Source organism: Bos indicus x Bos taurus, chromosome X (assembly GCF_003369695.1).
Source record: "Bos indicus x Bos taurus breed Angus x Brahman F1 hybrid chromosome X, Bos_hybrid_MaternalHap_v2.0, whole genome shotgun sequence".
NCBI lineage: Eukaryota > Metazoa > Chordata > Mammalia > Artiodactyla > Bovidae > Bos > Bos indicus x Bos taurus.
In genome coordinates, this window is record NC_040105.1 from 47,397,386 (window position 1) to 47,420,449 (window position 23,064).

At 38.7% G+C, this 23,064-nt stretch overlaps 1 protein-coding gene and 1 pseudogene across 1 annotated transcript in view; one reads left to right on the forward strand and one right to left on the reverse strand.

Annotated features, from left to right (window-relative positions):
• The window catches only part of ZC3H12B (zinc finger CCCH-type containing 12B), a 602,110-nt gene that overhangs the window by 205,464 nt on the left and 373,582 nt on the right, over positions 1 to 23,064 (forward strand). The window lies entirely within an intron of this gene.
• LOC113888034 overlaps positions 19,739 to 23,064 on the reverse strand; it is a 68,189-nt pseudogene continuing 64,863 nt past the window's right edge.

Consider the following 23,064-nt stretch of genomic DNA (forward strand, 5'->3'; position numbering starts at 1 on the left):
AGAATTGTGGATTTCACAGGGTATATGCCTAGTAGTGATTTTGCTAGGTCATATGGCAGACTTATTCCTAGTTGTTTTGTTTTTTTTTTTTTTTTAAGAAAACTCCCTTCTGTTCTCCATAATAGCTATATAATTTTACATTCCTGTCAACAGTATAAGGGGGTTCCCTTTTCTACACATCTTTTACAGTATTTGTTGTTTGTAGATTTTTTTTTTTTAAAGATGGCCTTTCTGACTGGTGCGAAGTAATACTTCATTGAAGCTTTGATTTGTATTTCTCTAATAGTGAGTGATGTGGAGCATCTTTTCATGTATTTATTGGCCATCTTTATGTCTTCTTTGGAGAAATGTTTGTTAGTTCTTCTGCCAATTTTTTTATTGGCTTGTTTGCTTTTCAGACAGTGAGCTAGCTGTATGACCTGTTTATACATTTGTGAGATTAATACTTTGTCAGTTGCTTCATTTGCAATTATGTTCTCCCATTCGGAGGGTTGTCTTTACATATTCTTTATTATTTTCCTATACTGTGCAAATGCTTCTAAGTTTATTTAGGTCCCTTTTTTTTTTATTTTTGTTTTTATGTCCATTACTCTAGGTGGTGGCTCAAAAAGAATCTTGCTGTGGTTTGTATGAAAGAGTGTTCTGCCTATGTTTTCCTCTAAGATCATTATAGATTTAGGCCTTGCATTTAAGTCTTAATGTATTTAATATATTTTGAAATTTTTTTGTGTGTATGGTGTTAAGAACTGTTCTAATTTCATTCTTTTACACTTAGCTGTCCAGTTTTCTCAACACAAAATTTATTGAAGAGCTTTATTTTCTTATCCATTGTATATTCTTACCTCCTTTGTCAAAGATAAGGTGCACATATATGCGAGAGTTTTTCTCTGGTCTTTCTATCTTGTTCTATTGGTCTGTATTTCTCTTCTCTTGCTAGAACCATACTGTCTTTTTTTTTTTTTTTTCATACTGTCTTGATAACTGTAGCTTTGTTATAGTCTGAAGTCAAGAAGGTGATTCGTCCAGCTCCATTATTTTTAAGATTCCTTTTGCAATTTTCTTTTGTGTGTGTGTGTTTCCATATAAATTTTGAAATGGGCCAATTTAATTCAGATGACCATTAAATCTACTACTGTGGGTATGAATCTCTTGGAATAAATGGAGTAACCCTCACAGTCAACCAAAGAGTCTGAAATGCCATCCTTGGGTGCAATATCAAAAATGACAGAAAGATCTCTGTTCGTTTCCAAGGCAAGCCATTCAATATCACAGTAATCCAAGTCTATGCCCAAAACACTAATGCCAGAGAAGCTGAAGTTGAACGGTTCTGTGAAGACCTACAAGATCTTCTAGAACAATCACCCCAAAGAGATTTCCTTTTCATCATAAGGGACTGGAATGCAAAAGTAGGAAGTCAAGAGATACCTTGATATAACAGGAAATTTTGGTCTTGGAGTACAAAATGAAGCAAGGCAAAGGCTAACAGAATTTTGTGAAGGGAATGCAAACTCCCTCTTCCAACAACTTGAGACAGCTCTACACATGGACATCACCAGATGATCAAATTGATTATATTCTTTGCAGCCGAAGATGGAGAAGCTCTATAGAGTCATCGAAAATAAGACTGGGAGCTGACTGTGGCTCAGATCATGAACTCCTTATTGCAAGATTCAGACTTAAACTGAAGAAAGTAGGGAAAGCCACTAGGCCATTTAGGTATGACCTAAATCAAATCCTTTATGATTCTACAATGGAAGTGAAAAACAGATTCAAGGAATTAGATTCAATAGACAGAATGCCTGAAGAACTATGGACAGAGGTTCATGGCATTGTACAGGAGGCAGTGACCAAGACCATTCCAATGAAAAAGTAATTAAAAAAGGTAAAATGATTGTCTGAGGAGGGCTTACAAATAGCTGAGAGAAGAGAAGCTAAAGGCAAAGGAAAAAAATAAACATATAACCATCTGAAAGCAGACTTCCAAAGAATAGCAGGGAGAGATAAGAAAGCCTTCCTAAGTGATCAATGCAAAAAAATAGAAGAGAAAATAAAATGGAAAAGACTGGAGATCTCTTCAAGAAAAGTAGAGCTTCCAAGGGAACATTTCATGCAAAGATGGGCACAATAAAGGACAGAAATGATACGGACTTAAAAGAAACAGAATAGATTGAGAAATGATGTAAAGAATACACAGAACTATACAAAAAAAAAAAAAATCTTAATCGCCCTGATAACCTGATGGAGTGATCACTCACCTAGAACCATGCATCCTGGAATGAGAAGTTAAGTGGGCCTTAGGAAGCATCACTATGAACAAAGCTAGTGGAAGTGATGGAATTCCAGTTGAGCTATTTGAAATCCTAAAAGATGATGCTGTGAAAGTACTGTACTCAATATGTCAGCAAATTTGGAAAACTAAACAGTGGTCACAGGACTGGAAAAGGTCAGTTTTCATTCCAATCCCAAATAAAGGCAGTGCCAAAGAATGTTCAAATCACCGCACAATTGCCCTCATCTCACACACTACCAAAGTAATGCTCAAAATTCTCCAAGCCAGGCTTCAACAGTACGTGAACTTAAGTGATCAAACTGTTGATCACTTCCAAATGTTCAAGCTGAATTTAGAAAATGCAAAGGAACCAGAGATCAAATTATCAACATCTGTTGGATCATAAAAAAAAAAAAAAAAAAACAAACAATAGATTCCAGAAAAGCATCTACTTATTCATCAACTATGCCAAAGCCTTTGACTGTGTGGATCACAAAAAACTGTGGACAGTTCTTCAAGAGATGGGAATACCAGACAACCTGATCTGCCTCTTGAGAAACCTATATGCAGGTCAAGAAGCAACAGTTATAACTGGCATGGAACAACGGACTGGTTCCAAATTTGAAAAGGAATATGCCAAGGATATATATTGTTCCCCTGCTTATTTAACTTTTATGCAGAGTACATCATGCAAGATGCTGGGCTGGGAGAAGGGCAAGCTGGAATCAAGATAGACAGGATGAATATCAATAACATCAGATGTGCTGATGACACCACACTTATGGCAGAAAGCAAAGAAGAACTAAAGAGCCTCTTGATGAAAGTGAAAGAGAAGAGTGAAAAGTTGGCTTAAAACTCAACATTCATAAAACTAAGATCATGGCATCACTTCATGGCAATTAGATGGGGAAAAAATGGAAACAGTGACAGACTATGTTCTTGGGCTACAAAATCACTGTATATGGTGAGTACACCAATGAAATTAAAAGATGCTTGATCCTTGCTAAAAAAGCTATTACCAACTTAGACAACATATTAAAAAGCAGAGAAGTTACTTTGCTGACAAAGGTCCATTTAGTCAAAGCTTGGTTTTTCCAGTAGTCATGTATGGATGTGAGAATTGGACTATAAAGAAAACTGAGTACCGAAGAACTGATGGTTTTTAACTGTGGTGTTGGAGAAGTCTCTTAAGAGTTTCTTGGACTTCAAGGAGATCAAACCAGTCAATCCTAAAGGAAATCAGTCCTGAAAATTCATTCGAAGGACTGATGCTGAAGCTGAAACTCCAATACTTGGCCACATGATGCGAAGAACTGACTCATTGGAAAAGACCCTGATGCTGGGAAAGATTGAAGGTAGGAGGAGAAGGGGATGACATAGGATGAGATGGTTGGATTGCATCACTGACTCGGTGGACATATGCTTGAGCAAACTCCGGGATTTGGTGATGGACAGTGATATCTGGCGTGTTGCAGTCCATGAGGTCACAAATAGTCAGACAAGACTGAACTGCACTGAATTGATACAAATTTTGAAGTTTTTCATTCTAGTTCTGTGAATAAAATCATTGATAATATGATAAATCTTACATTGAATCTGTAGATTGCTTTGAGTATTATACCTTTTTACAGTATTGATTCTTCCCATCCAAGAGCATGGTATATCTTTTTGTCTTGTCTTTAATTTCTTTCATTGGTGTCTAACTGTCTTCTGCATGTAGGTCTTCTGTGTCTTTTCAGGTAGATTTAATCCTAGGTATTTTATTCTTTTCCTTGCAATGGTGATTGGAATTAACTTAGTTTCTCTTTCTGATTTTTCATTGTAAGTGTATAGGAAAGCCAGGTATTTCTCTGTATTAATTTTATATCTAGTGACTTTACTCAATTCATTGAGTAGCTGTAGTAATTTCCTGGTAGTATTTTAAAGTTTTCTATATATATATAGATTCATAGCATCTTCAGACCATAAGGGATTTTCTTTTTCTTTTCCATTCTGGATTATTTTATTTTATTTTCTTATCTGATTGCTGTGGCTAGGACTTTCAAAACAATATTAAGTAATATTGGTGATAGTGGATAACCTTGATTTTTATCTGATTTCAGAGGAAATGCTTTCAGTTTTTCACTGTTGAAAATAATGTTTGCTGTGGGCTTGTCATATATGGCCTGTCTTATTATGTGGTAGGTTCCTTCTATACCATTTTCTGAAGATATTTTATCATAAATGGGTGTTAAATGTATTCAAAAGCTTTCTCTGCATTTATTGAGATAATCATATATTTTTTAATCTTTCAACTTGTTAATGTGCTATATCACACTGATTAATTCATGTATATTAAAGAAACATTCATCACTGGGATAAACACCACTTGATCATGAAGTATCCTTTTAATGTGCTGTTGTATTCTGTTTGCTATATTTTGTTCAAGATTCTTGCATCAATGTTCATCAGGGATATTGGTCTGTAATTTTCTTTATTCATGATATCTTTGTCTGGTTTTGGTATGAGAGTGGTGGTGGCCTTGTAGAATAAGTTTGGGAATTTTCCTTCTCCTGCAACTTTTTCAAAGATTTTGAGCAGGATACATTTTAGTTCTTCCTTTATCATTTGATAGAATTTGACTATTCAGCCTTCAGGCACTGGGCTTTTGCTTTTGGAAGACTTTTGATCCCAGTTTTTATTTCAGTGCTTGTGATTGGTTGGTTCATATTTTTTTTTTTTTATTTCTTCTTAGTTCTGACTTGGAAACTCGTAATTTTTAAGAATTGTCCATTTCTTCCAGGTTGTCTACTTTATTGGCATATAGTTGCTCATTTTAGTCTCCTAATATCCTTTGTACTTCTGCATTGTCTGTTGTAACCTCTATCATTTGTAATTTGATTGATTTCAGTCTTCTCCCTTTTTTTCTTGATGCATGTTGTGAATGTTTTGTCAATTTTGTTTATCTTCTGGAAGAATCTGTCTTTAGTTTTATTGATCTTTGTTATTGTCTTATTCCTTTATTTTTATTTTTTTCTCTTCTGATCATTATAATTTATTTATTTCCTTCTATGAACTTTCAGAGTTTTTTTTTTTTTTTTTTCCTACTTTTACTAGTTTCTTTAGGTGTAAGCTTAGGTTGCTTTTTTGTTATTTTTCTCATTTTTTAAAAAAGATAGGCTTGTATACCTATAAAATTTCCTCTTAGAACTACTTTTACTTCTCATAGGTATTGATTTGTATTTTTATTGTCATTTGTTTCTAGGTATATTTTGATTTCTTTTTTCTTCTGTGAAGCCTCTAGGTTATTTAGAATCATGTTGTTTAGCCTCCATGTTTTTGGCAGTCTTTTCCCTATAATTGATAGCTAATCTTATAGCATTGTGGCCAGAAAAAAACGTTTGATATAATTTTAATTTTCTTAAATTTACCAAGGCTCAATTTGTGGCCCAAGATGTGATCTATTCTGGAGAATGTTCCATGTGCAATTGAGTAAAAAAGTGTATTCAACTGTTTTTGGATTGAATGTCCTATAGATATCATTTAGGTCTATCTGGTTCAATATGTGATGTAAGGCTTATATTTCCTTATTAATTTTCTGTCCATATCATCTGTCCATTGATGTGAAGGGAGTCTTAAAGTCTCCAACTAAGATTGTGCTAGAGTTGATTTCTTCCTTTATATTTGTTAGCATTTGCCTTATGTTTTTTGATGCTCCTATATTGGGTACATATATAGTTTTAATTACTGTATCTTCTTCTTGACTTGACCCCTTTATCATTATGTAGTGTCTTTCCTTGTCTCTTGTAATAGTCTTTATTTTAAAGTTATTTTATCTGATATTAATATTGCTGCTCCCACTTTCTGTCGATTTTGTTTCATGGATTATCTTTCTCCAGCCCTCATTTTCAGTGTGTATGTTTCCCTAGGTCTGAAGTGGGTGTGTTGTAGATAGCATATATAGGATCTTGCTTTGGTATCTATTCAACCAGTCTCTGTCTTTCGATTGGAACATTTAATCAATTTACATTTCAGTTCACTTCAGTCACTCAGTCGTGTCCGACTCTTTGTGACCCCATGAATCGCAGCACGTCAGGCCTCCCTGTCCATCACCAACTCCCAGAGTTCACTTAGACTCATGTCCATCGAGTCAGTGATGCCATCCAGCCATCTCATCCTCTGTTGTCCCCTTCTCCTCCTGCCCCCAATCCCTCCAAGCATCAGAGTTTTTTCCAATGAGTCAACTCTTCGCATGAGGTGGCCCAAGTACTGGAGTTTCAGCTTTAGCATCAGTCCTTCCAATGAACACCCAGGAATGATCTCCTTTAGGATGGACTGGTTGGATCTCCTTGCAGTCCAAGGGACTCTCAAGAGTCTTCTCCAACATCACAGTTCAAAACCACCAATTCTTTGGCACTCAGCTTTCTTCAAAGTCCAAATCTCACATCCATACATGACAACTGGAAAAACCATAGCCTTGACTAGATGGACCTTTGTTGGCAAAATAATGTCTCTGCTTTTCAATATGCTATATAGGTTGGTCATAACTTTTCTTCCAAGGAATAAGCGTCTTTTAATTTCATGGCTGCAGTGACCATCTGCAGTGATTTTGGAGTCCAAAAAAATAAAGTCTGACACTGTTTAAATGTAAAATGTAGCAATTTACATTTAAGCTACTTTTTTTTTCTTTGTAAGCTACTTTTTATATGTATGATCCTATTACCATTTACAGTATTGATTTGGGTTTGTTTTTGTAGGCCTTTACTTTCTTTTTTGTTTCTTATCTACAGTAATTCCCTTAGCATTTGTTGTAAAGCTAGTTTGGTGGTGCTGAATTCTCTTAAATTTTGCTTATCTGTAAATTTTTTAATCTCTCTGTTGATTCTGAATGAAATCCTTACAGAATAGTAATCCTTGATTGTATGTTTTTTCCTATCATCACTTTAAGTATATCCTGCCACTCCCTTCTGGCCTGCAGAGTTTCTGTTGAAAGATCAGCTGTTAACCTCAGGGAGATTTCCTTGTATGTTGTTTTACCTGGCTGCTTTTAATATTTTTCTTTGTGTTTCATTTTTGTTAGTTTGATTAATGTGTGTTTGATATGTTTTTCTTGTATGGACTCTCTGGGCTTCCTGAACTTGGTGGCTATTTACTTTCCTGTGTTGGGAAAGTTTTCAACTATAATCTTGTCAAATATTTTCTTAAATTCTAAGACTATCTCTGAGACTATCCTCAATTCTCTTCATTTTTTTATCTTTCTGCTGGTCTTCTGAATTATTTCCACTACTCTATTTTTTCAGCTCAGTCATTCATTCTTCTGCAGTATTTATTCTGCAATTGAATCCTTCTAGAATAATTTTAATTTCCATAATTGTACTGTTCATCACTGTTTATTATTCCTTCTAGGTCCTTGTAAAATGTCTTCAATGATTCTTGCATTTTTCCATTGGATTTTTGACATTTTGGATCATTTTTACTGTAATTATTCTGAATTCCTTTTTAGGTAGTTTCCATATTTCCTCTTTGTTTATTTGGTACTGTGTATTTTTACCTTGTTCCTTCATCTGCACCATATTTGTCTGTCTTTTCATTTTTTCCAACTTAATGTATTTCAGGTTCCCTTTTCCCAGGCTGTACATTTGTAGATCTTCTTGGTTTTGCTCTCTATTCCTGGTGAGTGAGGTTGGTCCACTGACTTGTGTAGGCTTCATGTTGTGAGGGACTTGTCCCTGTGTTCTTGTGAGATGAGATGAGCTTTTTCTTTTTGATGGGCAAGTCCATGTGAGGTGGTTACTTTGGGAGTGTCTTTAGACAGCCTGTATGCTGATGATTGTGCTTGTGTTCATGTCTTGCTTGTCATTTGAATGAGGTGTCCATCACTGGGTGCTGATGATTCAGGTGGAAGCCTTTGTGGGAGTTCTAACTGAATAATAGTCTCTGGGGTTAGGAATTCTCTAATGGTCTGGTGTTCTGGACTCAGCACTCCCATGATAGAGGCACAGGCCTGACTTCTGGTTGGGGAACCAATATCTTACAGGCCATTTTTGGGTCAGTAATGGTTCCAAATAGGAAACGGAGTACGTCAAGGCTGTATATTGTCACCCTGCTTATTTAACTTATACGCAGAGTACATCATGAGAAACACTGGGCTGAAAGAAGCACAAGCTGGAATCAAGATTGCCAGGAGAAAGATCAATAACCTCAGATATGCAGATGACACAACCCTTATGGCAGAAAGTGAAGAGGAACTCAAAAGCTTCTTGATGAAAGTGAAAGAGGAGAGTGAAAAAGTTGGCTTAAAGCTCAACATGCAGAAAACGAAGATCATGGCATCCGGTCCCATCACTTCATGGGAAGTAGATTGGGAAAGAGTGGAAACAGTGTCATGCTTTATTTTTTTGGGCTACAAAATCACTGTAGATGGTGATTGCAGCCATGAAATTAAAAGACGCTTACTCCTTGGAAGGAAAGTTATGACCAATCTGGATAGGATATTAGAAAGCAGAGATATTACTTTGCCAACAAAGGTCAGTCTAATCAAGGCTATGGTTTTTCCAGTGGTCATATATGAATGCGAGAGATGGACTGTGAAGAAAGCTGAGTGCTGAAGAATTGATGCTTTTGAACTGTGGTGTTGGAGAAGGCTCTTGTGAGTCCCTTGGACTGCAAAGAGATCCAACCAGTCCATCCTAAAGGAGATCATTCCTGGGTGTTCATTGGAAGGACTGATGCTAAAGCTGAAACTCCAATACTTTGGCCACTTCATGTGACGAGTTGACTCATTGGAAAAGACTCTGATGCTGGGAGGGATTGGGGGCAGGAGGAGAAGGGGACGACAGAGGATGAGATAGCTGGATGGCATCACCGACTCGATGGACATGTGTTTGAGTGAACTCCCAGAGTTGGTGATGGACAGGGAGGCCTGGCGTGCTGCAATTCATGAGATCACAAAGAGTCGGACACGACTGAGTGACTGAACGGAACTGAACTGAAAGGGGATTGAAACAAAGAAACAAAACAAAACAATAAAAAAAAACACAAAACAAAACCCATATGACTCTTTAAAATTACATTAAATGAATAAAAATAAACAAAGGAACACACACACACATGCACACACAATGAAACTGAAACACACCAAGGATAACAAAGTACAGAGGAGTTTCCTGAGGAGCAAAGAAACCAAAAATGGTATCGATCAGTTAAAAACAAAACTAAAACAGAAAACAAGAACAAAAAAGAGTGACAACTGAGGAATAAAGCAAGCAAAAATGAATAAAAGCACATGGTGACAAGAAGAAAAACAACATAATAGCAAAATTAAATAGAAGTATAATAAAACATCTATATATCTATATATATATTAAAGAAAAAGTACAAGAACCAAAATAAAATTTAAAAACATAGACACAGAGAAAGACATAGTAGTAGTAGGAGTACATAAAGAAATAAAAGTTTGATTTTTTAAAAAATTCCCAAATATAGATGATAGTAATAAATATAAAACCCATAAAAACAGAGGAAAAAAAGGGGGGAAATAATCCAGAACCAACTGCAGAATGAAACAAAATTTAAGAATTATAATAAATGTTTTTCTTGAGGCTAAACTGTCAGCATCCTTTTCCCCACTATGAGCCATAGCCCACCTCCACCTCCCTAGGAGGCCTTCCAATGCTGGTTTCTGTACCTGCAATGGGCACAGTTTAGACTCTAATCTGGCCCTACTCCTGTGTGTTTTTGCCTCCAATATCCACAGCTTTCAGTATTATAGTTTTGTTTTTTTTTTTTTCTTTTGTGGGAACACTCACTGTTCTTTTATAATTCCATAAACACTGAATCTACCTAGGGGATCGTGTGGATTTCTTCTGCAGCTTGTATAGCTGGTGGAAAGGTTTTGATCTTTTCCTTAGTTTCTCCACCCCTGAAGCTCAACTGTGCCTTTATCCTTACCTCTGCATGTGGGTTATTCACAGGAGTTTGCTCCTGAGGGTGCCCTGGAGGATTGGGGTCTACCCTAATGAGGACCAGCTGTGGAGATAGCATGGTTGCTTGGACCACATATAGGATTTGTTGCTAGCCTCTGGCAGCTGGCACTCAAAGGGCCTCCCTGGCTGGTCCTTTTCTATTGCCCAGTGCAGCAGGCACTCAAAGGACAGCCCTGGCTGGAGTCCTTCTCTATTGCTTGGTGCATCAGGGGCTCGAAGTGTCACCTTAACTGGGTTTTTTCTCTATTGGTCAGCTACTGGTGCCAGCATGTGGAGAGTGAAAGGCTACAGTGATGGCTCCACTCCTTGCACATGACTCAGCAGTAGCACGCCTGGCTTTCCTCCAAAGTCATTCCCTTCAGCAGATTTCCTCCAGTCCATCCTCTCAGACCATCTCCCTGCAGTCAACAGCAGTCCTCACCCTGGGATTGCTCTCCAATCCCCATGCTCCAGCTCCCTGCCACTCTTTTGTTCTGGAAGACTTTTCTGTATGGTTTTCAGAACTTCTTCATCTGAAAGTATGTTCCCAATGCATCCACTGGGAGAGTTGTCCCAGTGTCCACCTACTCCATGTCCACCTACACTTCAACTGTCTTGTCCTCCCCAGTATTTTTTTTTTTTTGTCTTTAATTTTTGTCAGTCTAATTTATATATGTCTCTGCATTGTCCTCTTTCATTTTATATTGTACAGGACTCTCTTCCCTTCCTGAACTTGAGTGAGTCTTTCATCTCTCATGTCAGGGAAGTTAATGAGTATAATTTCTTCAAATATTTCTCAGGTTCTTTTAATATTTTCCTTCTATAAAATGCAAATGTTAATGCATTTGATGTTGTCCCAGACACCCCTGAGACTCTCCTTATTTCTTTTCATTCTTTGTTCTGTTCTGTGGCAGTGATTTCCAACATTCTGTCTTCCAGCTCACTTATTTGTTCTTCTCCCTCAGTTATTCTGCTATTGATTTCTACTGGTATATTTTTCATTCCAGTTACAGTATCATTCAACTCTTTTAACTTGTTCTTTACATGTTCTTGCTTTTTGTTAAAGATCTCATAACTTTTGGGGCAGTCCTTCTATTCTTTTTCTGAGATCTTAGGTCATCTATACTATCATTACTCTGAATTTTTTTTCAGGTCAGTTGCTCTCCTCTTTATTTAGTTTCACTTGTTTCCTTGCGTTTTAACATTGTTCCTTCATCCTGAAACATATTGCTCTGCTATCTTGTTTTGTCTGACTTTCTGTATTTGTGGGTTCCTTTCTGCTGGCTGAAGGAGTGTAGCTCCTCTTGGATTCTCGTGTCTTCCTTCTGGTGGGTTAGATTAGTCCTGTGTCTTGTGGTGGCTTTCTGATGGGAGGAACTGGAGTCTGCTCACTTGTGCATGGAGCTGGGTCTTATCCTTCTGGTGAGCAGAGGTGTGTCAAGAGGTGTGTTTATAGATGGCTGTGAGCTTAGTATGGCTTTAGGCACCCTGTCTGCTAATGAATGGGTCTGTGTCCTTACCCTGCTGATTGTTTGGTCTGAGGCATTCCAGCATTGGATCCTGTAAACTGTTGGGTAGGGCCAAGTCTTAATGCCAAAATGGTGGCCTTTTGTGGCGCTCACACCAATCAGTATTTTCTTGGGCCTCTACCACTAGTGTCTTTGTCCTCTACAAGTTATCACAATCAACCTGCTTCAGGGACCTTCCAAATCTCATAGGTAGTTCCAGCTCAGGCTCCAATGGAGTTACTTCTTTGTGCTGGGTCTGTGTCCATGAAAACTCTGTGCATGCCCTCCATGAATGTAGTTTCTCTCCCAATCCTGTGGAACTTTTGCACTTAAGCCATTCTGGACCTCAAAGCCAAATGCTTTTGGGATTTCTCCTCCTGTTGCCACATTCTCAGGCTGGGCAGGCACATGTGGGGATTGGGAATCTCACTCTTGTGAGAGAATCTCTGTGATATAATTATTTTCCAGTTTGTGGTCACCCACCTGGCAGATATGAGGTTTGATTATGTTGCTGAAGCTTCTCTCTGCCTATCTCTTTTTGGTTTCTTCTTTTCCTTTGACTGTAAAATATCTCTTTTGTAGGTTCCAGTCATTTTTATCAATGGTTGTTCAACAGTTGTGTTTTTGTTGTTTTCCTGAGAGGAAGTGAGCTCAAGTCCTTCTACTCAGCCCTCTTTTATGGAATTGAAGTGCTGCTTTTAGTTTGGACATTTGATGTCTCTTTTCTCAGTGTGTCTGGCCATTATTTCCTTGATATAGGATGTGCAGATGCAGCAGCCCTTGTATGCTTTTAGGACACTGGAGTTAGGACCTAGCATCTGCTTGAAGATCTCCTATGGGTGGTTCATTTCTGCACTCTCTCAAGATAATGGGGGCATAGCCTGGTACCTGCTCATGAATTTCCTAGTGGCAGGCACAATATGTGCCCTCCTGGGATGGTACTAGCATCTTCTAACCGGTTTTCTTGGGGTGGGTGCTGTCTGCACCCTCCTGGAACAGTGGGGGGCTGGCTCCACTGTCAGCTGCAGTTTTTCTAAGTGCAGGCTTTATTCACAAACTTCCAGGACAGTTGGCGCAGGGCTTGGCACCTTCTTATGGCTCTCCTAAAGGCAGGCATTATCCAGGCTTTCCTGAAACAGTGATGGCTGGGCCTGCCACCTGCTCATGGATTTTCTAGGCACATGTGCCATCTGCACCCTCCTGGGACTTCAGCGGCCAGGCTTGGCACCTTTTTGTGGATTTCCTATAGGTAGGTGCTATCTGTGCCTTTCTGGAAAAGTGGAGGCAAGGCCTACTGCTTACTCATGAGTTTCTTAGGGGTGAGTACTATACGTACCTTCCCAAGACAGTTGGAAGAGGGTCTGCTGCCTGTTTATGGGTCTCATAAAAGGAATGATGCCTGTCTCTGGAGCCTGTAATGACAGCAGTGTCACACTCCCACTCCTGGTGCTCCTGTAGGCAGTGTATTGTTGCCTGGGAATGCTTACAGGGAAAGGAGCTTTTATGGTGGTTCCACACCTCTACTTGTCCTCTCCCTAATAATAGTGCCTTGCCTCTCCAGCAGGCTCAGTACTCAGGTTTTCTTTCTGAGTACACAATCAGTTGCCACAGCACAGTCTCTTCAGGCTGTTTCCATGCAGCCAACCCTGGACTTCTCCCTGAGTCTGACCTCTGAAGCCTGGGCTTCAGTGTCCAGTCCCCTCTTGCACCAACAGAGGACAGTGTCCAGTCCCCTCTTGCACCAACCTCTGCTCTCAGTCTGAAGAGCACAGGGAGTTGATGCTGAATTCCTTTGCAGGGTACTTTCCATTTTGCCTTCCACTAAATGTTGCCATTCTATCCTCCCAGGCTCTGAAGCTCCTCCTCCAATCTATCTGATCTTCCCATCACTGAAGAGACTTCCCTGGGTGTGGGAACCTTTCCTCTTTCATAGCTTCCTCCTATGGGCACAGTTGTTGTTGTGGTGGTTCAGTTGCTAAATTGTGTTTGACTCTTTGTGACCTCATTACCTGCAGCATGCCACACTTCACTGTCCATCACTATTTCCCTGAGTTTGTTCAGACTCATGTCCATTGAGTCAGTGATGGTGATGCCTTCCAACCATCTCATCCTCTGTTTTCCCTTTCTCCTCCTGCCTTCAATTTTTCCCAGCATCAGGGTCTTTTCCAATGAATCAGCTCTTCGCATCAGGTGGCCAAAGTATTGAAGTTTCAACTTCAGCATCAGTCCTTCTAATGAATATTAATCAGTGGTTTCCTTTAGGACTGATGTGTTTGATCTCCTTGCTGTCCAAGGGACTCTTAAGAGTCTTTTCCAGCACCACAGTTTGAAAGTGTCAGTTCCTCAGCACTCGGCCTTCTTTAAGGTCTAACTCTCTCATTCATACATGACTACTGTAAAAACCATAGCTGTGACTAAATGGATCTTGGTTGGCAAAGTGATGTCTCTGCTTTTTAATACAGTGTCTAAGTTTGTCATAGTTTTTCTTCCAAGGAGCAAGCGTCTTTTAATTTCATGGCTGCAGTCGTTATCCACATTGATTTTTGAGCCCAAGAAAATGAAATCTGACACTGTTTCTACATTTTCCCATCTATTTGCCATGAAGTGATAGGACTGGATGCCATGATCTTAGTTTTCTTGAATGTTGAGTTTTAAAGAAACTTTTTTACTCTCCTCTTTCACCTTCATCAAGAGGCTCTTTAGTTCCTCTTCACTTTCTGCCTTTAAAATGGTATCATCTGCATATCTGAGGTTGTTGATATTTCTCCTGGCAATCTTGATTCCAGCTTGTGATTCATCCAGGATGTCGTTTTGCATGATATACTCTGCATATAAGTTAAATAAGTAGTTCAGTTCAATTCAGTCACTCAGTCATGTCCGACTCTTCACAACCCCATGTTATGAAGCACGCCAGGCCTCCCTGTCCATCACCAACTCCCAGAGCTTGCTCAAACTCAAGTCCACTGAGTCAGTGATGCCATCCAACCATCTCATCCTCTGTCATCCTCTTTTCCTCCTGCACTCAATCCCAGCATCAGGGTCTTTTCAAATGAGTGAGTTCTTCGCATGAAGTGGCCAAAGTATTGGAGTTTCAACTTCAGCATCAGTCCTTTCAATGAATATTCAGGACTGATGTCCTTTAAGATGGACTGGTTGGATCTCCTTGCAGTCCAAGGAACTCTCAAGAGTCTTCTCCAACACCACAGTTCAAAACCATCAATTCTTTGGTGCTCAGCTTTCCTTACAGTCCAACTCTCACATCCATACATGAACATTGGTAAAACCATAGCTTTGACTAGATGGATCTCTGTTGGTAAAGTAATGTCTCTGCTTTCTAATATGCTGTCTGGGTTGGTCATAACTTTTCTTCCAAGTAGCAAGTGTCTTTTAATTTCATGGCTGCAGTCACCATCTGCAGTGAGTTTGGAGCCCAGAAAATAAAGTCTGTCACTGTTTCCACTCTTTCCCCATCTATTTGCATTGAAGTGATGGGACTATATGCCATGATCTTAGTTTTCTGAATGTTGAGTTTTAAGCCAACTTTTTCACTCTCCTCTTTCATGTTCATCAATAAGCAAGGTGACAGTATACAGCCTTGGTCCTTTCCTTTCCCAATTTGGAACTAGTTAATTGCTCCATGTCCTCTTCTAACTGTTGTTTCTTGTCCTGCATGCAGATTACTCTGGAGATGTGTAAGGTGACCTGGTATTCCCATCGCTTTAAGAATATTCCACAGTTTGTTGTCATCCACACGGTCAAAGACTTTAGCATAGTCAATGTAGCAGAAGTAGATTTTTTTTTTTAATTCCCTTGTTTTTTCTATGATCCAGCATATGTTGGCAATTTAATCTCTGGTTCCTCTGCCTTTTCTAAATTCAGCTTGTACATCTGCAATTTCTCAGTTCATGCACTGTTGAAGCCTAGTTTGAAGGATTTTGAGCATAATCTTGCTGGTATGTTAAATGAGTGCAATTTTGTGATAATTTGAACATGTTTTGACATTGCCTTTCTTTGAGATTGGAATGAAAACTGACCTTTTCCAGTCCTGTGGCCGCTGCTGATTTTTCCAAATTTGCTGGCATAATGAGTGCAGCACTTTAACAACATCATCTTTTAAGATTTGAAATAGTTCAGCTGAAATTCTAATACCTCCTCTAGCTTTGTTTGTGGTAATGCTTCCTAAGGCCCACTTGACTTCACATTCCAGGATGTCTGGCTCTAGGTGAATAACCATGTTGTAGTGGTTAACTGGGTCATTAAGAGCTTTGTGGTACAGTTCTTTTGGGTATTCTTGCCACCTTTTCTCTCTTTTGCTTCTGTTAAGTCCTTGCCATTTTTGTGCTTTATTGTACCCATTTTTGTCTGAAATGTTCCCTTGCTATGCCCAATTTTCTTAAAGAGATGTCTAGTCTTTCCCATTCTGTTGTTTTCTTATATTTCTTTGCATTGCTCAGTTAAGAAGTCTTTCTTATATCTCCTTGTTATTCTCTGGAACTCTGCATTCAGTTGGGTATATGTTTCCCTATCCTTTGCCTTTTGTTCCTCTTCTTTTCTCAGTTAGTTGTAAGACCTCCTCAGCCGACACTTTGCCATGTTACATTTTTTTTTTCTTGGGGATGATTTTGGTCATCACCTACTGTACAATGTTACAAACCTCTGTCCGTAGTTCCACAGGTACCCAGTCTACCAGATCTAATCCCTTGAATCTATTTGTCACCTCCACTGTATAATCAAGACCTGAATCTTGTAAAAACAAGACATAGAACTGACTGTGGCTCAGATCATGAGCTCCTTATGGCAAAATTCAGGCTCAAATTGAGGAAAGTAGGGCAAACCACTAGGCAATTCATGTATGATCTAAATCAAATCCGTTATGGGCACAGGCGCCCTCTCAATTCTTTCTTTTTCTTTTTGTCCTACCCAGTTACATGGTACTTTCTTCTCTTTTCAGAAGTTTGAGGTCTTCTGTTGGCATTCAGTAGCTGTTCTATGTGAATCATTTTACTTGTAGATGTATTGTTAATATTCTTGTGGAAAAATGTGAGCTCAATGTCCTACTCCTCCACCATCTTTATCCTCCTCTCTGAGATACTTTTTTTTTTTTTGTCTGTTATGTTTTGAACGGAGAGAGTTACAAAATGCAAAGAATGTTTTACATACTCATTAGCATAGCAATAAATATTAGACTAGGGAACATGATATATTAAACTCCCTAAACTGCAGAATTACCTGCAACCTAAGATAATGGAAAGGCTCCTTTTAAAGTTGTTACCTTCCACCTTTACTTTTAATATTCTAAATAGTATTTTGGGAACTAAAAATTTAATAAGCTTGCTTCAGCTGTGATTCAGGGGTTCTAATAAAGCTGCATGGCAATGACACTGAGACTGTGAATTTTCCCCAAAAGGGCTTTTTAGATGACCACATCACAAACTTTGAAAATGTTTCCAATAACACATAGGCAACTTGATTGGCTTAATATTTTAAAAGCCTAGAAACAGCTAAGATGTCTCATCTTAGAGAGTTTTAAAACATGATATAAATACCTTTTATTTCATACAGAGAAACTTTTTAATAGTTTACTGTGTTAAAATACTGTCTAAAAAGAATACAAATTAAAACTACAGTGTGAATTTCCCTAGTGGTCCAGTGGTTAGGAATCTGCCTGCCAGTGCAGGGGACATGGGTTTGAACACTGGTCTGGGAAGATCTCACATACTGCAGGGCAACTAAACCCACGCACCACAACTACTGAGTCCACGTGCTGCAACTACTGAACTCCAGAGTTCTAGAGTCCATGCTGCGCATCAAGAAAGCCACTGCAGTAAGAAATTTCTGCACTGCAACTAGAGAGTATCTCCTCACTGCTCACCACAACTAGAGAAAGCCTGGCACGGCCAAAAATAAATATAAATAGTAAATAAAAAAATTTAAAACTACACTGAAATGCCATTTTCCACATAATCAGATTAGCAAAACAATATTTTGGCAATATGCATTTAGAAAATCAGAACTGTTGTAAATTACTTGTGAGAATGCAAATTGATAGAGCATTACTGTGATACCCACCAAAAGTATATATGCATTTACCCTTTGACCCAGAAATCTCATTTCTAGGAATCAATCTCAAAGATACACTGGCAATAATTCATTAGGCTACTCATTCATCATTAGGGAACAGGTTGAAAAAAAATTTTTTTAAGTATAATGCATCTATAAAAAGGAAGTGATAAAGCTGTATACTGATCTAGGATATGCTAATGGACTTCCCTGGTGGCTCAAATGGTAAAGAATCTGCCTGGAATGCAGGAGACCCTGGGTTGGGAAGATCCCCTGGAGATGGGCATGATAACCCACTGCAGTATTCTTACCTAGCGAATCCCATGGACAGAGGAGCCTGGAGGGCTATGGTCCATAGGGTCACACAGAGTTGGACACGACTGGAGTGACTTTGCACACACGCACACAGAAGGATGAAACCTCTGAATTAATAAAGATGGTTACCTACAAGGAGAGAGAGGGAACAGAGTGGAGGGGACAGGAACAGAAATAAGACAAATGTACAATCTGACTTTAGATGTATATATAATTTTTATATAATTAAAAGAAATAAAAAATAAAAAAAAAAGCACAGATATAACTCTAAGGATACTAAGGAAGCATCAGTAATTTTCATAAAGTTTCATTAAATTCCCCAAGGCACAAGTGTTCAAAATGGCCTATTCATTAAAATGTCACTGCATTTTACTTTTAGAGTTATAGGTATGCTATGCTTGCAGTGAGGAGACACTTAATTTATATCTAATTAAAAGAAACATGTGTCAAGTGCAACTTCCATTTACACAGGATGCACCAGTAACACTTAGGACAGTAAATAGTTCAAATACTACATTTCCCAACATGCCTTGCCTTTTGCTATTTGATTAGTTGACACTGGGCCTCTTCTGCCTGTAGTTCTTCAGAGTATTTTGAAAGAGACTAAGAATACCTTGAATATAGTCTTCAACCAATATGGAGCCCTTTGGAAAGAGCTGTTTAGATACTTTAATAATAGCATTTAGAAATAATTAAATTTGCCAATTTGGTATTTTTTTCTTACCAAAACATGTATTAACAATCCTGACAATTTTTGACATTAATTACAAGACATTTAACTTACAGTATTATAACCTGCCATATCTGAGTTTCTTTCAAAAGAAAAAAAAATAATACTGTAAGTTAAATGTCTTGTAATTAATGTCAAAAATTGTCAAGATTGTTAATACATGTTTTGGTAAGAAAAAAACACCAAATAGGCAAATTTAATTATTTCTGTGAAAGTGAAGTCATTCAGTTGTGTCAGACTCTTTGTGATCCCATGGATTATAGACTGCCAGGCTCCTCTGTCCATGGGATTTTCCAGGCAAGAATACTGGAGTGGGTTGCCATTTCCTTCTCCAGGGGATCTTCCTGATCCAAGGATCGAAACTGGGTCTCCTGCATTGCAGGCAGACTTTACCATTTGAGCTATCAGGGGATACCCTTGTGTGAAATATACTGTATATTAATTAAACAGAAGAATTCACCATTAATGGAAGAAAACTCATGGCAAGGGAAGCATCCAAAGATGGGCAATCAAAATTTTAGATAAGTTTTCTAGATTTAGAATGCATCAATATACAATTATAGAACTATTTAATTTTAAAAACCACAGTGTTTTAATGTATTTCTAATAACAACCCCAAATAAGGAGCTGTGGAGTCTTATGAAACAACTTAGCCATGAAGATGCTGTGTTTATAGTATAGGGGTGAATTAATACTAGTGTAAGAAGAAACTTAATCATTTCAGCATCAAAAAATAGACTTTTACATAGTAACTCATAATTTGATGACTTATTTCTCTTCACCAGTTTGAAATTAGGTCAGAAAAGAACTACATCAGATCCATAAACACAATGATTTGGCAAGCCACAGTCACTCAACTCCTGAATTTGTGATAATCTGCAGAAAATTTGCTTGACTCTAGTACTCCATTCCTTCACATCTGAGAATGATACAACCATTTTTCTTTATCAACTTTAAGCTGTATATAGGCAAAGAGATCACAAACTTCTGGGGGCTGTAATGATCTGGGGGAAAGTTGTGTTCCTCCGATAAGTACCAATTAAGTAATCCTTCTTTGGCCTTTTTAAAAAATAGCTACTTGTTTTCTCTTGAGGATAACTGGCTTAAATTTCCTGTCACTTTGCTGATAGCTCAGATGGTAAAGAATCTGCCTGGAATGTGGGAGACCCGGGTTTGACCCCTTGATTGGGAAGATACCCTGGAGAAGGAAATGGCAACCCACTCCAGTATTCTTGCCTAGAGAATTCCATGGACAGAGGAGCCTGGCACAATTGAGCAACTTTCACTTTCCTGGAAAGACCCAGTCAGTTGTGATAAAGGGACACCAGAAAGTGGCCAAGAGGCCCGTAAGCTTTTGTTTGACAGCTCTGTCCTCAGTAAGAGGCACTTCCTTGGGACATCCTTCTTTGCATGAGGGGGTAATGTGCCACTCTAACAAGCAATTGTTACTTATAACTTGGAAGGAATCAGCAATTCTAAAAGAGTACACTGTCTTGAATGTCGTAGCTTTCTCAGTTGCCTATTTTCTGGATGGACAGAGCCACATATTCAGGGAGTATTTCTCAGGTTCAGGTTTTTGTTCCAAAGACATACCATTTTATCCTTTCCTTCTTTCTTCAGAAGTCTTTACACAGAGATTCCTTCTCACAGTTTTCATCATCCATGCACTCTGCAAAGCTTACATAGGGTTCATTGGCTTTGTTGACCTCCTCTACTTTGTATGGATCTTGACAGTTCTGGACAAGCCAATCTTAAGTAATGACACTGGGAGTGAGCATGGGTTTTGTGGCCTCCAAGTGGCAATCTAGGCACTTCAGATTGCCCAGATTTCCAGTCTCCCCACCTTTATGCTGGTTACTCTGACAACTGGCACAGGAATCAGGCTTGACAAGCCAATCATTCACACTGTAGGACTACTGGAAACACCTTGAACAAGAACTTCTCACTGGTTTCATAGCTGTCATTCCCAGGCTTCTCAAGATTATGTGATTCCTGGGGAGTTACCAGACTGGTAACTCAATCAGAAATGTCCATTTCATCTTGACTAAGAAGCCTTAAACATCCAACATTTTCATTTTCAATGAAGAATTGATAATAGAATAGCCATTACATTTTGGTAACTTTGTTTTTCAGAAATTTCTTGTTTCTGACTCTTGTGGAGCCAGTTTTCCAAGCATCTTAGGTTGGCGCAGACATTACTGAAGAAATTTCAGGCTCTGGAAGAATTCTGACTCTTTGACAAGGTCTACTTTTGAGTGAGCTCATCCTGGAGACTAGTTATGGGTATTTAGGGAGCCTGGTGACCATTGGCAGGTTTGATCCCAATGGAGCCATTTCCTGTGAGGGACAGCTATGGTGCTGGATGCTGACTTCTGCTCTGGCAATGTGGTACAGCCTCTTTTCTCCAGAGAGAATCCAATGTTTGATGAACTAGCATGAACCATCATGTTCTCAATTTGGAATGGTCTTTAGAGACCCAAATGTGATGATGACCTGTACAGAGTGGTTATGTTTCAAAGAGTAGGACAGTTGAATCTTTAGGGTTGAGAGAAAAACTTCCTAGTCTCTCCAGGCACATGGAGACTTGATGGGATAGATGTTTGGGGTGCACGCCAGTTGATTAATGAAGCAATTGAACTGGCCCAGTAACCAGTAGAGCTGTTAGGCCTGCTCCTGAAGCTTCTCCATTTTAAGCTGATGGATGAGATCAACCTGTTCATAGAGCCACACCTCACAGCAGTGAAGACATTGCAGGTGATGACTTGTACAGCTGTGAATCTGGGATTTGATCACTTGCAAGTTATTTTTAAATTAATTTTTATTGGCATATAGTTGCTTTACAATGTTGTATTACTTTCTGTTGTACTTCAAAGTGAATCAATTCTATGTTTACATATATCCCATCTTTTTCTGGATTTCCTTCCCATTTAGGTCACCAAAGAGCATTGAGCAGAGTTCCCTGTGCTATACAGTATGTTCTTATGAGCTATCAATTTTATACATAGTATGAATAGTATCCATATGTCAATATAGACAATATGTCAAATTCTTCCTACCCCCCTCTTTCCCCTTGATATCCATATATCTGCTCTCTACATCTGCGTCTCTATTTCTATTTTGTAAATAAGATCATCTATAACACTTTTCTAGATAACACATATATGCATTAATATATGATGTTTGTTTTTCTCTTTTGAAATAACTTCATTCTGTATGACAGTCTGTAGGTCCATCCATGTCTCTGCAATTTTATTCCTTCTTATGGCTAAATAATATTCCATATGTATGTGTGTGTATATATATATGTGTATATATATATACATATATATATATATATCAGATCAGTCACTCAGTCGTGTCCAACTCTTTGCGACCCCATGAATCACAGCACGCCAGGCCTCCCTGTCCATCACCAACTCCCGGAGTTCACTCAGACTCATGCCCATCGAGTCAGTGATGCCATCCAACCATCTCATCCTCTGTCATCCCCTTCTCCTCCTGCCCCCAATCCCTCCCAGCATCAGTCTTTTCCAATGAGTAAACTCTTCGCATGAGGTGGCCAAAGTACTGGAGTTTCAGCGTCAGCATCATTCTTTCCAAAGAAATCCCAGGGCTGATATCCGTCAGAATGGACTGGTTGGATCTCCTTGAAGTCCAAGGGAGTCTCAAGAGTCTTCTCCAACACCATAGTTCAAAAACATCAATTCTTCGGCGCTCAGCCTTCTTCACAGTCCAACTCTCACATCCATACATGACCACAGGAAAAACCATAGCCTTGACTAGACGAACCTTTGTTGGCAAAGTAATGTCTCTGCTTTTCAATATGCTATCTAGGTTGATCATAACTTTCCTTCCAAGGAGTAAGCGTCTTTTAATTTCATGGCTGCAATCACCATCTGTAGTGATTTTGGAGCCCAGAAAAATAAAGTCTGATACTGTTTCCACTGTTTCCCTATCTATTTCCCATGAAGTGGTGGGACCAGATGCCATGATCTTCGTTTTCTGAATGTTGAGCTTTAAGCCAACTTTTTCACTCTCCACTTTCACTTTCATCAAGAGGCTTTTGAGTTCCTCTTCACTTTCTGCCATAAGGGTGGTGTCATCTGCATATCTGAGGTTATTGATATTTCTCCCAGCTATCTTGATTCCAGTTTGTGTTTTTTCCAGTCCAGCGTTTCTCATAATGTACTCTGCATATAAGTTAAATAAACAGGGTGACAATATACAGCCTTGATGAAC